Genomic DNA, 15,704 nt, shown 5'->3' on the forward strand with positions numbered 1-15,704 from the left:
AGCTCTGTGGGTGTGCCTCCACCACATGGACTGCATCAGTTCAAGAAGGTGGTTCACCATAACCTTCTCCAGGTAAGTGGTGATGACAGAAATGCTGACATGGCCCTTGTGCCAGGAAAGTTCTTTTTAAAAGTCCAGTCAATGCCAACTAGTTTCTTTCAGTGCGATATTGAAAAATAAGAAAGAAACAGGGGAAAATGCTAAACATTGGGCACTAACGAACTACATACCTGAAATGTCTCCGGTGAGAGAGTTATATTGTCGCTTTGCGAGTTTAAAATCAAGCAGGGAGAAGAAGTTGGTGTTACAGCTCACAGAAGAATTGGTTTTCTGATTAATTATCACATTCTTTTAACATTCCTTTCAATCCTCTTTACACAGACTCAAAGACGCAAAGTTATCAAAGTGGCAGATTAACTCTGCAGACTCAGGTTGTGTCATTCACATTGTTTATGGCTTCTGACAATAATATATCCTTGAGCCTCCTGAGACTGAAACTTCAGAACACCATGGGGGAATACTTGCCAACTTTGCATCGAACCCTGGTGTCTCCCCATTTACTCCTTTATCAGATGAGAGCCGCAACTCTGACAATTTTCTTTTTCAATCAGAAATTTGACTGAAATTGCAAATATGACTATAATGACATCCTGATCTGGTTTCTCATTCAAAAACTCTTGAGGCGAGAATGATTTAATCATTTGATAATGGTCTGGTAGTGTGGGATTAAGAACGGATCACTGGACAAGAATATCGATAGCACTGGGTTCACTGATTGTCAGTGCCTTGCTGGGATGTGAATGGCAGTCGTCATTGAAAAGTGAGAATAGCTACAGCAGACAGGTTGTTAAAAAGGTTCTAGTATTGCAGTGTGGAGGAGAATAAGAAAATTCAGTGTTGTCCCAACTTACTTGGTAATTTAAAAAATAATTCTTGGAATATGGCTATCGTTGGATAGGTTGGTATTTGTTCTTCATCCCTAACTGGTGTAGAACTGACATCACATGGACCACAAACTAAGTAAGAAAGACAGGGCTTCTTTCCTGAAGGAATTTTGGTTTAATGAAGTGAAATCCAACAATAACTTTTTTAAAAATTTGAATTTCTTTTCAAAAAGATCAGAAAATAAAAAATATGATATCAATATAAGTACCCATGAAGATGTTAGATTGCTGTAAAAATCTTTGAGGAGAAAGTGAGGACTGCAGATGCTAGAGATCAGAGCTGAAAATGTGTTGCTGGAAAAGCGCAGCAGGTCAGGCAGCATCCAAGGAGCAGGAGAATCGACGTTTCGGGCATGAGCCCTTCTTCAGGAGGGCTCCTGAGGAGGGCTCCTGAAGAAGGGCTCATGCCCGAAAAGTCGATTCTCCTGCTCCTTGGATGCTGCCTGACCTGCTGTGCTTTTCCAGCAACACATTTTCAGCTGCTGTAAAAATCTAACTGGTTCACTAATGTCTTTAGAAAATTAAACTTGCTGTCCTCACCCTGTCTGGGGCTACATGTGCCTCCAATCCCACAAGCCTGATGACTTTTAACTACCTTTTGAATTGGACACTGAGTTGTATCAAGATCTGCTACTGAAAAGGTTCAAGGAAGCTTACTACCGATATCTGAAGGTGACTCAAAATGGATAGCAAATATCATCCTCACTAACAAAGCAAAATGGTGAATAGTTAATAATTTGACCAACTGTGAAATAAAGAACATTTCTCAGGGTGTTCCTAAGTGCTTTGCAATCAATTAAGTATTTCTTAAAATGTGGCCACTGTTATAATTCGATTAGATTCCCTACAATGTGGAAACAGGCCCTTCGGCCCAACAGGTCCACACCGACCCTCCAAAGAGTAACCCACCCAACCCCACTTCCCTTTGATTAATGCCCCTAACACTATGGGCAATTTAGAATGGCCAGTTAACCTGCCCTGCACATCTTTGGACTGTGGGAGGAAACCGGAGCCAGTTATCCCTGGCCAAAGGAAACCCACGCAGACACTGGGAGAATGTGCAAACTCCACACAGACAGTCACCCAAGGCTGAAATCGAACCTGGGTCCCTGGTGCTGTGAGGCAGCAGTGCTAACCACTGAGCTATCGTTAAACATGACAGCCAATCTATGCACCGCAAGATTCGACAAGCAGTAATAAGATAAATGACAAGATAGTTCTTTTGAATGATGGCAATTGAGTGATAAACATTGGCCAGGACTGTGCAAAGATCTCCAAAAGTGCCATGGAATCTTTCACATCATCTTGAGATGATTGACAAGACTTAAAATCATAACAAAAAGAGAACACCTCCAACTCCTTCAGTAATACACTGACATGTCAACTTAGTCATTGTGTTCAAGTCTGTGGAATTGGTTTTGAATTCACAACTTTGTCACTCAAGAAGCAGTTAATATCAAGGGACAATGGGAAAAAAATATAGGAAGATAATATTAACTTGCAGATTAGGTGTACAATTGGTAAACTAATTTCAATATAGGTCAGCAATATGATGCATTTTAATGGGAAGACTAATAAGGCCATGTGTTTCTTTGATAACATCAATTAATAAGGGCCATAGAAACAGTGGGCAAAGCAGCCCATGGGTGTCCTGTTGATTTATTCGTAGGTTTTGTTGTTGAAGGTGAAGTGGGTTGTGAGGCACAGGTCTACTAGTTGTCCCAGGATGGATCTATTGTCCCAGCCAAAGTGGTATCCCTCGATGCCTGTGTGTAAGGATACTAGTGATAGTTGGTCATGTCTTTTGGTAGCTGGTTGGTGCTCAGCTATCCTGGTGGCTAGCTTTCTCCCAGTTTGTCCAATGTAATGCTTATTGCAGTCCTTGCAGGGTACTGTGTATATGATGTTCATTCTGCTGGTTGTTGATACAAGACCCTTTAGATTCATCAAGAGCTCTTTCAGTGTGGTGGTAGGTTTGTGGGCTACCATGATGTCAAAGGGCTGGAGTAGTCTGGTCGTCATCTCTGAGATGTTTTTAATATATGGCAGGGTGTCTAGAGTCTCTGGGCGTGTTGTGGATTCTTGTTTAGATTCTTTGTATAGGAATCAGTGGACTGTGCTTGTCGGGTACCCATTGTTCTTGAATACGTTGTATAGGTGTTTTTCTTTGGCATCTTGTAGTTCTTGGGTTGTGTGTTTGTGGCTCGTTTAAATAATGTCCTGAAGCAGCTCCGTTTGTGGTTGTTGGGATGATTGCTCCTGTAGTTGAGTATCTGTTCTGTGTGTATCGCTTTTCTGTAGACACTGGTCTGCAGCTCTCCATTGGCTTTTCACTCTACTGTGACATCTAGGAGAGGGAGTCTGTTCTTCTCTTCCTCTTTAGTGAACTTTATACCGGGAAGGATGTTGTTTATGCATTTGTAGGTTTCTTCTAATTTATTCCATTGCGTGATGACAAAGGTGGTCATCCACATAGTGGATGGATCATGGGGATAGTGGGCTGGATCATGGGGAGGGCTGCTCGTTCCAATCTCTGCAAAAGAGCTTCTGCTAAGAATCCTGATATTAGTGATCCCATGGGTGTCCCATTGATTTGTTCGTAGGTCTTGTTGTTGAAGGTGAAGTGGATTGTGAGGCATAGGTCTACTAGTTTGAGAATACTGTCCTTGCTAATGGAGTTGGTGCTGTCAGGTGTTTGTGTCCTTGGTTTGTCTAGCAGTGAGGCCAGTGTTTCTTTGGCCAGGGTGATGCTTATTGATGTGAATAGGGCCATTACATTAAAGGAAACCATGACATCATCATCCTCTAATTTGGTGTCTTTGATAATGTTCAGGAATTCCTACATGGAGTGGTGTGAGTCTTCTACTAGGTATTTCAGTTTGCGTTGAAGCTCCTTCACTAGTCTGTATGTCGATGTGTCAGGAACTGAAGCTATAGGTTTGGGGTGGGGGGGCCCTGTTTTGTGTACCTCTGGTAATCCATAGAAATGGTGTGTGTTGGATCCTTCAGGTTTCATTCTTTGGAAGTCTGTTTTGTTAACTTCACCTGCCTTGTGGAGTTTCTTCAGTGATGCTGTAATAGGGTTTTCTAGCTGTGGAGTCAGGTCCATTGCCACCTGTTGGTAGGTGTTGGTATCTGTGAGTAGTGTGTTTGCCTTTTCAATGTATTGTGTTGTGATCAGGATGATGGCCATGCGTCCTTTATCTGCTGGTAGGATTGCAATATTTCTGTTTTTTTCTGAGTATTTCCAGGGCTTTTCTTTCCAGTGTGTTGAGGGTGTTCCCTTTTTTCTTTCTGCTTAGTGTTGGTGCTACTGTCTATCTGATGGCCTGCTGGATTTCTTCAGTAAGTCTGTTGTCTTTCAGGGTTGATTCCTTTGCTGCTAGGAAGTCCTTTTTGACTGCTTCCCTGGGGTTGAAGTTCATCCCTCATACGAGGACGGCTTTTTCCGTGTCTGCAAGTATTCGGTCTTGACAGGTTCTTTATCCAAGTATCTGAATTGTCTGTGTTATTGCTGTATGTGAGCTTGTCCAGTTTTTCTTGTAAGGTTAGCCTGTTCTTTGTATTGGTCCACTGTTGTTTAGTGTTGATGGCTTGTTCTAGCGTACTTGTCCATTCCTGATCAGTTGCGTTGGTGTGCAGAGTTTTTTGGCACAAAATGTCCCGTTTGTATTTGTCGAATCGGTTGTGGGCATCATTTATCATTAGTCATAACATTCTGCAGTCGTTCTGTTCTGCTGATCTTTTGGCTTGTGGTATGTTGAGAAGTGGTTTGTATTTGACACATCGTGGTAATACCTGATTCTTGAGTCATTCGTGTAGGAAGTACAGAACCTATACCTATCAGGAAAGACTGAACAGGCTTCGCCCCCATGTTCTAGCAGACATCTGAAAGATAATGATTTGTTTGCAAAGATGTAACAAGTGTATTTCTACATGTGAGAAATTCAAAATGTGGGTCATAAGCTGGAGAGAAATAAATTCAGCAGCAACTTCTTTACCGAGAGAATGGTGAGAATGTGGAACTTGCTACCATAAGGAGAGGTTGAAGTAAATTGCATGCATGTATCTAAGGGGAAACTAGATAATCACATGAGGGAGAAACAATTAGAAGGATATGTTGATAGAATGACATGAAGTAGGTTGAATGAGGTATATGTGGAACCTAAACATTGGCATTGCCCCTTTGGGCTGAATAACCTGTTTCTGTGCTATAGATCGGATGTAACCCAATGTAAGAATGAGTCTCCTCTGAGGCAGGCTGGTATGACTATTGCACTTTAAGGGTACTGTTTGAACCTTGGCTGTAAATGAGCTTCTCTGTCTCAGCAGAAGCGATGTGATTTATGTGAGGTAATAAATTACTGCACTGGTCATGCTGTGACAGACTAGCCCCTGAAATAGTGAGAGGACAATGCCCATCTTCAGTAGCTGGAGCAAATCACTTTCAGACAACAGTCAGGAAATTATTGTGTTGCTTCAGCATGAACTTAAGAGCCTTATTTATTAATATCAATTCATGAGCACACAGAGACCAAACTTTAGTTTTTACAGCTGTTTTTAAAGCTTTGCCCTTTGAGAGACTACTTTGCTGTAAAACATTTAACAGTCAGTGACTCACACTGCAAACAGATGTGTGAAGAATATTAGCAGGTGCATGAGAAAATTTGATTTATTCACTTAAACTTATTGCACAATAGTCCCGTGTTGTTAAGTCTCGAAAAATCCAGGCAACAAATAATATCTGTATGTAAACGTTGTGCTAACAAAGGTGAGAGATGTGACAGGGGTCTCACAAACTTCATTGAGCTTTTGGAGCAAGTTACCAAAAAGATTGATGAGAGCAGACCAGTAGACATTGCTTACTTGGACTTCAGTAAAGCATTCAACAAGGTTCTGCATGGTGGATAATGAGTAAAGTTAGGTCAAAGGGGATTTGGGGTAAGCTTGCCAATCAGATACATAATTGGCTTAATGGCAGGAGACATTGCTTTTTGGACTGGAGGCCTGTCACCAGTGGTGTTTCACAAGGATCAGTTCTGGGTCCTCTTTAGTTTGTCATTTATATTAATGATTTGGATGAGAATATAGAAGGCATGGTTAGTGAGTTTATGGACGACACCGAAATTGGTGGCATAGTAGTCAGTGAAGGAGGTTTTCTCAGATTACAAAGGGATCTTCATGAAATGGGTTAATGGAGTTCAATTTAGATAAATGCGAGGTATTGTATTTTGGTCCAACAAACAAGGGTAGGACTTATTCAATTCTTGGGTAGCATTGTAAAACAGAGGGACCGAGGGATTCAGGTATATAGTTCTTTGAAGTTTGTGTCACTTATAGACAAGGTGGTTGAAAAGGCATTTGGCACATTTGCCTACATTGCTCAATCCTTTGAGTTGGGAAGTCATGCTGACGTTGTAGAAGGCATTCTTCTTCTGGAATACTGTGTCCAGTTCCGGGGTCACCTAGTTATAGGAAGAGGGTTCAAAAGAGATTTATCAGGATGTTGCTGGGTATGGAAGGTTTGAGTTATCAAGAAAGGCTGGGACTTTTTCATTGGAATGTAGAAGCTTGAGAGGCAACCTTGTACAAGTTTATGAGGGGTATAGGTAGAGTTAATAGTAGTTGTCTTTTCCCTTAAATGGGGGATTTCAAGACTAGGGGGCACATTTTTAAGGTGGGAAGATAGAGACTTAGAAAGGGCATGAGGGGCAAATTCTTACATAGAGGATGGTTCGTGTGTGCAATGATGGATGCAGGTACAATTACAAACATTTTAAAAACATTTGGTTAGGAAAGGATGGAGGGCCAGGACTAGTTTAGTTTGATATTATGGTCGGCATGGATTGGTTGGACCAAAACATCTGTTTCTATGCTGTCTGACTCTATGAACACAAGGTACCAATATCATTTTGTGGTAGAGCTGGCATTTGTGAAAAACAATTTAAAAAGTGGAAAATGGGCAGAAATCCCATTTCCTGATGAAGGGCTTATGCTCGAAACGTCGATTCTCCTGTTCCCTGGATGCTGCCTGACCTGCTGCGCTTTTCCAGCAACACATTTTCAGCTCTGAACTCCAGCATCTGCAGACCTCACTTTCTCCTCTATGAACCTATGACTGGGTAACATTCCATTCAGGCACCCACTGAGAAGATTGAAGGAGATTCCCTTAAATATCTAATTTTCACACATCTGTTTATAGGGCTGTGACCAAAAGTGTTTGATGGACAGTGTAGAGCAATCTTTACTCTATATCTAACCCCATATTGTATTTGCTGATTCCTGAAGAAGGGCTTATGCCCGAAACGTCGATTCTCCTGTTCCCTGGATGCTGCCTGACCTGCTGCGCTTTTCCAGCAACACATTTTCAGCTCTGATCTCCAGCATCTGCAGACCTCACTTTCTCCCCATATTGTATTTGCCCTGGCAATGTTTGATGGGACAGTGTAGAAGGAACTTTATATGTAACCCTATGCTGTCTCTGTCCTGGGAGTTTTTGTTGTGACACTGGAGAGAGCTTTATTCTCTATCCATGGTGTACCTGCCTGGGACAGTGTAGAATGAACTTCACTCTGTATTTAAACTGGCAGGTTTCTGTGTACACCAACAGGAATTTCAGCAAGTGAGGTTGTTGGTTTTCATTTGGCGCCATCTTGTGGTTATTGTTAAAACAATAAGCAATACCGCTGTTTGGCATTAGTCTGTGGAGGGGGAATGAAATATAAAGCCAGGAGATTAGAAGAAAAAAGGAAAAAAAAAACAATTCAAATATCTAGTATTGATTCTTGTGGAAGTAGACTGGTGTGGGATTTCTGCCCATTTTCCACTTTTTAATTTGTTTTTCACAAATGCCAGCTCTACCACAAAATGATATTGGAACCTTGTGTTCACATGATTTTTAGGGATTGATGCCTAGCATCTCAAAGACACACATAATGGTGATGAATGGAACAAACAAAAGAACATTTAATTTGCAAGTTTATATCTTATACAATGCATTTCATTTTAATAGAAATCTGTACATCAGTAATACTCAATACCTATAGTTACCACAGCAGTGAGTCCTTACTTCTAACAACTAGAAATGGTATCTAACATAGAACACAACCTATGGCAATCAGATCAGGTAACAGCCACATGCAGATGTGATTTTGAGTTGTCTGTTTTCTCGGCTTTCAGCTTGGGTTTGGAGTTCTTAGGTAATATTGCACTCCAGTTGATACTTGTCTTTTTGTTGACAAAGTGCACTCGACCTATTGTATTACCTGGTACATAGCTGACAGAGTGCTTGGGGTGGAACCTATTTCTTCTTAATGTAGCTCCATATGATGTCATCACCTGTCAGGATTGTGGTTCTCTGTGAACTTTCAATACTTCTCCGAGATTCCTGTGGGTGTAAGACTCTTCTCTTTGACTGACATGGTGTGCAGGAAATACGGCACTGACATGATTATCATGACTGTCCCCCATCCTCTTCTTTCTTTGCTCCAGTTAACCTTTGATTGAAGATGATATTGTAAGGAGTTTCTCAAGCAAGTGGTCCTCACTAGCCAATAAGAAAAAGGATGTCAGCTGGAGACAGCAATTTGTAATGTAACGGAGTTACACATTTGGATATCTTCTCAAGTTTCTGTATATTTTCTGATCAGAGACGGCATCATTCTCACAATGTGCTCCACCATCTGTTGGAGAGAAGGTGTGTGGTAATGGACAGACTATTTTTGACATCCCCGAAGGTTTTTCAATGTACTTAAATTGAAGTCAGACATGACCCCCATCCATGCACTGAAAAGGCTGAACATGAAAACTGGGTATTTGAGGAGAAAGTGAGGTCTGCAGATGCTGGAGATCAGAGCTGAAAATGTGTTGCTGGAAAAGCGCAGCAGGTCAGGCAGCATCCAGGGAACAGGAGAATCGACGTTTCGGGCATAAGCCCGAAGAAGGGCTTCCTGAAGAAGGGCTTATGCCCGAAACGTCGATTCTCCTGTTCCCTGGATGCTGCCTGACCTGCTGCGCTTTTCCAGAAACACATTTTCAACTGGGTATTTGGAATGGTAACTGGCTATAAGTGATGATTTGGAGATGCCAGTGTTGGATTGCGGTGTACAAAGTTAAAAATCACACAACCCCAGGTTATAGTCCCACAGGTTTAATTGGAAGCACTAGCTTTTGGAGCGCCGCTCCTTCATCAGGTGGTTGTGTTGGAGCGGTGCTCTGAAAACAGTGCTTCCAATTAAACATGGTTATAAGTGGGTAGTTAACAGCAAACATGCTAATAGCAAATTGATCCTTGGAATGGAAAGGTTATCATGCAGTTGAAATGACTACTTCTGTTTGGTATGGTGTTCTTGCAAACACCAGAAATTTGTACAACTTTCAAAACGTCAGGCCAGAACATTGATTCATGAGCAAAATAACATGCTTTCTCAATCCTCATATGGTCCTGGTGAATTCCAGGATTCTGAGCCAGCAACAGCGAAGGAATGGTGAAATATTTACAAGTCAGGATGGTGAGTGGCTTGGTGGGGAACTTGCAAGTGGTGGTGTTCTGAGGTAACTGCTGCTCTTGTCATTCTAGATGGAAGGTGCTGTCTAAGGATTGTTGGTGAATTTCTGCAGTGCACCTTGTAGATAGTACACACTGCTGCTACTGAGCATCGATGATAGAGGGAGTGTTGCCAATCAAGCGGGCTGCTTTGTCCTGGGTGGGGTAAAGCTTCTTGAGTTTTGTTGGAGCTGCACCCATCCAGGCACATATTCCATCACAAGCCTGACCTGTGCCCTATAGATTGGAAACAGGCTTTGGGGAGTTAGGAGGTAAGTTATTTGTCATAGTGTTCATAGCCTCTGACCTGCTCTTGTAGCCACTGAGTTCATGAGCTGATATCACTTGGGTTTCTGGTCAATGGTAACGCCCAAGATGTTGGTAATGAGAACTCAGTGATGGGAACACCATTGAATGTCAAGGGGCGGTGATTAGATTGTGTCTTATTAGAGATGGTCATTGTCTGGCATTTGTGTGGCATGAATGTTACTTGCCACTTGTCAGCCCAGGTCTAGATATTGTCCAGATCTTGTTGCATTTGAACATGGACTGCTTCAGTATCTGACGAGTCATGAGTGGTGCTGAACATTGTGCAATCATCGGCAAACATCCCACTTTCTGACTTTATGATGGGAAGGTTATTGATGAAGCAGCTGAAGATGGTTGGGCTTAAGACACCACCTTGAGGAACTCCTGCAGAGATGTCATGGAGCTGAGATGACTGACCTCCAACAACTATAATCATCTTCCTACAATGATCATCTGACCAACGGAATATCTGGGCCATGATCTCCAGCATTGTGAAAGCTTCTTTCTTTTCAACATGTCAACCTGTTCAGCCAGAATGATAATATGGAATGGCTGCTCACAGACTGACGTGAATTCATATTATTCTGTCTCTTCTCTGGTTTGGTGTTTACTCATTTTGTGGATGGACAGATATTTTTGGTGGCGTTGAGATGAGTCCTCTCTTTTTTTTGTCTGTAAGTGACTTGTGTTGACGGCTCATATGTTGCTTGCTCTGCTTTATTGCTGTTTGGATGGCTTCATATTTCCAGTACACCATCTTTCTGTTTCCCTTTGGCTTGTCATGTAGGTCTTTTTGAATGCTGTTTTCTTTATTCTCACATGGGAGATCTGTATTGCTGGCTGGCCAACATTTATTACCTTTCTCTAGTTGCCTTTGAGAAGGTGGTGGTGGGCTGTCTTCATGAATTTGCTGCAATCCATGTGCTCCAAGCTGGAGCTTTTCAAAGACTATTAGGGATGGGCAATGAATTCCAGCCCAGCTAGCGAAGTCCACATCCTACAAGAGAATAAATTTAAAAAGCAACATTCCAGGAAGATCGTGTGGAGACAATAACTAACTGCATGATGCACTCAGACACCTCTACATTTGTGAAGTCACATTCCTCCCCTTTTATCCCTGGAGGTAAAAACCTTTCAATACTTGATTGCATCTGCAACCTCATTATCTAAAGGGCACAATACTATCATTTGTGGGATGTTAGAGACCTTCCAATTTTTTTTACTGGGCACCTGCTTGCCATGTGCTTTAATTTCCATTTATCCTAAGCATTGAGTCTCAGTCATGAAGTGGTAGCTGTTCACAGCTGGATGGGGGCCACATCCAGGTTCAAGCAACCACATGGTGGGCCTCAAGCTTTGAGAGAAAAGGGAGCCGCTGACACTGGGGCTATTTACTGCTGGTCAGGGATGGAGCGAGTGAAATCAGTCTGGGTACACCATCTCTTGTGCTGGTCTCACTGGGTACCAGCTGCTGCATACAAATGCAGTCCAGTTCTGTACAGTAGCATGTCAAGGAAACAGACATTGGAGTTTGACTCTATCCAAACAAACCAAAGGCATCTCTTACTTGAACCAGACAATATTTACATGCATTTGAGGCTTCAGGAGGGTCTGATAACTGAATGGACCCCCATTTAACTTCAGCAGAAAGACCCAGAGCCTTGGCAGCTGCCACAAGCTTCAGTCCGCCCCTCAGCACGTAGTCCTGGACCATGGAAGGTGCCAGTCTGCAACACTCAGTGAGGGTCAACTTCTTGTTCTGGAAGACCAACAAATTTCGAGCAGACCAAAGAGCATCTTTCACCAAGTTAATGGTTCTCCAGGAGCAGTGGATGTTTGTCTCTGTGCACGCCCCAGGCAACAGGCCGTACAGCAGACTCCTATGTCATGGAGCTGCTCGGGACCAACCTTAACAAAAACCACTACACTTTCCTCCAGACTTCCTTTGCAAAAGGCACATTCCAAAAGAAGATGTGTGACAGTCTCAAATCCACCACATCCCACCCCCCGCCCTGCAGCCACTACAAGAGCAGTGTGCGATGGCGCAGACCAACTGGTTGTACATAAAAGGATCACATCAGCAAAGCAATGTCTTGGTGCTTGTTAGAAAGTTCTGGTGATAAGGCATTCTGCCAAATGACTGACAGTCTGTCCAGGGAACCACACAACTGGATCCACCCTCTTCTTTTCCTTCAGGGTCTCGAGAACAGTACGTGCTGACCACTTCCTGGTGGACTTGTGGTTAAAGGTATTTTTCCTCCGCAAATTTCTCTACGAAGGACATGTGATACAGAATGGTCCAACCACTTAGAGCATTCCACAGCAGTGAGGCCAGTCCCATCCTTCGCAACACCCAGGACAATTAGAACCTCAGTAAGTAGTGACACTCAGTGTTTGTGTACCAAGGTCTACACACAGGTCAATATTGCAAAAATATACTTCATTCATAGAAAGAAATCCTTGGTACATGTACATTTAATGGAGTCGTTCAGATCTATACTCTGTTTACTTACAGAGAACAAATTAAGTCTTTGATGTTCACCATTCTCTATGTTTACAGTCAACCTCTTGGCATTAAGCTGAGGCATCAGCAAGGCCCAATTACTGAATGGACCCCCGTTATTCTTCAGCAGAAGGACCTTACACGATAGTCTTTCCCCCCCCCGTGCCTTTGTGGCAGCTGTCCCAAGCTTCAGCGTGTCCCTCAGCACGTAGTCCTGGACCTTGCAATGTGCCAGCCTGCTACACTCAGTCAGGGTCAACTCCTTCAACTGGAAGACTAGCATATTTTGCGCAGACCAAAGAGTGGGAGGCAATGGCCAAGCTATTGTCACTGGACTGTTAATCCAGAGACCCACGTCACGTTCTGGAAATCCAGGTTCAAATCCCACCATGGCAGAATCAATACAAAACCTGGAATTGCTGATTGTTGTAAAAACCCACCTGGTTCACTAATGTCTTTTATGGAAGGAAATTGCCATCCTTACCTGGTCTGGCCTACATGTGACTCCAGACCCACAGCAGTAGTTGACTCTCAACTGCCGTCTGGGCAATTAGGGATAAGCAATAAATGTTGGCCTGGACAGCGATGCTCTCATCCTGTGAATGAATTTTTAAAAAAATCACCAAATTGATGGTCCTCCAGGCACAGTTGATGTTTGCCTCGGTGTGTATCCTGGGGAACAGACTATAGAACACATGGTCCCACATCATGGAGCTGCTCAGGACGAACTTCGACAAACACAACTGCATTCCTCTCCAGACCTCCTTTGCATCGAAACATTCCAGAAGGAGATGTGTGACAGTCTCGTACCCTCCACAGCCACTTCAAGGGCAGCATTCGGTGGCATACTGAGTCCGGGCATGCATAAAGGATACCACAGGGGCCCTTCCCACCACCAGCCAAGTGATGTTCTGGTGCTTGTTTGAGAGTTCTGGTGATGAGGCATTCTGCCAAATGACTTTGACAGTCTGCAGGGAGCCACTCGACAGGATTCTCCGTCTCTTTTTCCCACAGGGTCTCAAGGACACTATGTGCTGACTACTTCCTGATAGACTAGCAGTCAAATATCTCCACAAAGGGCAGGTAATACAGAACGGTCTAACTACTTGGCGTGTTCTGTAGCAGTGAGGTCAGGCCCATCCTTTGCAACATTGGGGACAGGTAGAACCCCAACACATAGTAATACTTGGTGCTTGTGTACCGGATCCACGCACAGCTTGATGCAGCCACACACGAAATAGGGTAGCATTGGGTGTGTTTTTTTCCCCTTTGTCCTGGTCTTTTTACATGGTGTCCCTTCGGATTTGGTCCATCTTCAATCTCCACATGACGTGGAACATGGCTTGGGTGACTGCGGCAGCGCAGGTTCAGGAAATAAGCCACACCTGCGTCATGTTTTACAACACTGACAGTACCTCACACCCGATGACCAGGTGTGCTCCTATCTGCCCAGTTTCTGCCTCACTTTAGTGACATGCTCCTCCCAAGACTTGGTGCACACCCCAGCCCCTCTGAACCAAATACCAGCACCATCAGGTAGTCTGTTCTGATGGTGAAGGGGATAAAGGATTGGTCAGCCCAGTTTCCAAACAGCACAGCCTAGCTCTTGCCTCAATTTACCTTGACTCCCAAGGCCCGTTCAAACTGGTCACAGATGCACACGAATCTGTGTATTGACAGCAGATCCAAGCAGAAAACAGCGATGTCATCCATGTGCAGGAGGCCTTAACCTGTAGACCCCCGCTGCCAGGAATAGTCACCCCCTGATGGAATCGACAAATGGCTCTATACAACACACATACAAAGCAGGAGAGAGTGGGTAACCCTGCCTGACTCGAGATCTGATTGGAAAGCTTTCTGATTCCCAACCGTTGATTGAAACTGCACTAATGTTGGTGTAGAGCATTCCGATCCAATTGCAAATTCCCTCCCCAAAGCTCAGTTTGAAGAGAACATCTCTCATGTACGTCTGCGATTTCCAGTGAAAGGCTTTCTCCTGGTTCAGCCTGATGAAGCAGGTGTCCACTCCTGTTCTGCAAGGAGGAAATCATATCCCTGAGGAGCACGAGACTCTCAGCAATCTTCCTGTCCAGTACAGCACAGGTTCGATTGGGGGAATGACTGATCCCAGAGCATACCTGACCTGGCTGGCAATGATCTTTGACAAAATTTTGTTATCAATATTTACTGGTGAAATTGGTTGCCAACTTCTGATGTTCTCCGACCCCCTTTTCACTTGTAGATAAATATGATGGTACCTTTCCTGATGGATTCATTCATGGTACCTGCCAGAAGCATCCGTCGTACACCTCCAGCAAATCCTGGCTGATCAAGTTCCACAGAGCAGAATACAATTTGGCCAGTAAGTCATCGCTTCTGGGAGTTTTATTCTTTTGAAAGGAGTCAAGGGCCTTGGTCAGCTCGTCCAGAGATACCGGCTGGTCTAGCCATTCCTGTATGCTGTTGCCTAAAACCTTCATGATAGAGGACAGGAACAATTGGGAGGCTGCACTGTCAGTCGGCTTCATGTCATACAGTCTGGCACAAAAGGATTTGCTGATCCTCACGATGTCAGACTGAGATGACATTGCCGAGCCATCTTTTTCCTTCAGGCTGCTGAGGACAGAGCTCTCTCTGTGCACCTGCCGGTAAAAGAAACATGAGCATGTCTCATCCTGCTCCATGGAGCTGGACTGAAGATTAACTTGGAGACCTCCATGGTCTACACACAGGTGAACCTTTTTTTTTATTTCAAAAATATACTTTATTCATAAATACTTTGATGATCTATACAACTGGACATGCCATACATATGTAAACATTCCATTTCTTTGCATACCGAAACAGAGTAATCATTCCTATTTACAGGTCTGTACGATTACATTTTTAGCTGAGGCGTCAGCAGAGCCCAAATTACTGCGTGGGCCCCCGTTCTTCTTTAGGCAGGCAGATGTTACATGGTGGTCTTTTCCCACCGCGCCTTGGTGGCAGCTGCCCCAAGCTTCAGCGCATCCCTCAACACGTAGTCCTGGACCTTGGAACGTGCCAGTCTGCAACACTCAGTCGGGGTCAACTCCTTCAGCTGGAAGAAGTTGATGATCCTCCAGGCGCAGTTGATGTTCGTCTCGGTGTGCGTCCCGGGGAACAGGCCGTAGAGCATGGAGTCCCGCGTCACGGCGCTGCTCGGGACGAACCTCGACAAACACCACTGCATTCCTCTCCAGACTTCTTCTGCGTAGGCACATTCCAGAAGGAGGTGTGTGACAGTCTCGTCCCCCCCCGCATCCGCTTCGAGGGCAGCGTGCGGTGTGGCTGAGAGTCCGGGCGTGCATAAAGGATCTCACAGGCAGAGCCCTTCTCACCCCCAGCCAAGCCATGTCTTGGTGCTTGTCGGAAAGTTCTG

This window comes from Chiloscyllium plagiosum, unplaced genomic scaffold (genome assembly GCF_037043375.1).
Source record: "Chiloscyllium plagiosum isolate Xiang-an unplaced genomic scaffold, Cpla_swu_hap1 HiC_scaffold_37, whole genome shotgun sequence".
Taxonomy (NCBI): Eukaryota; Metazoa; Chordata; class Chondrichthyes; order Orectolobiformes; family Hemiscylliidae; genus Chiloscyllium; species Chiloscyllium plagiosum.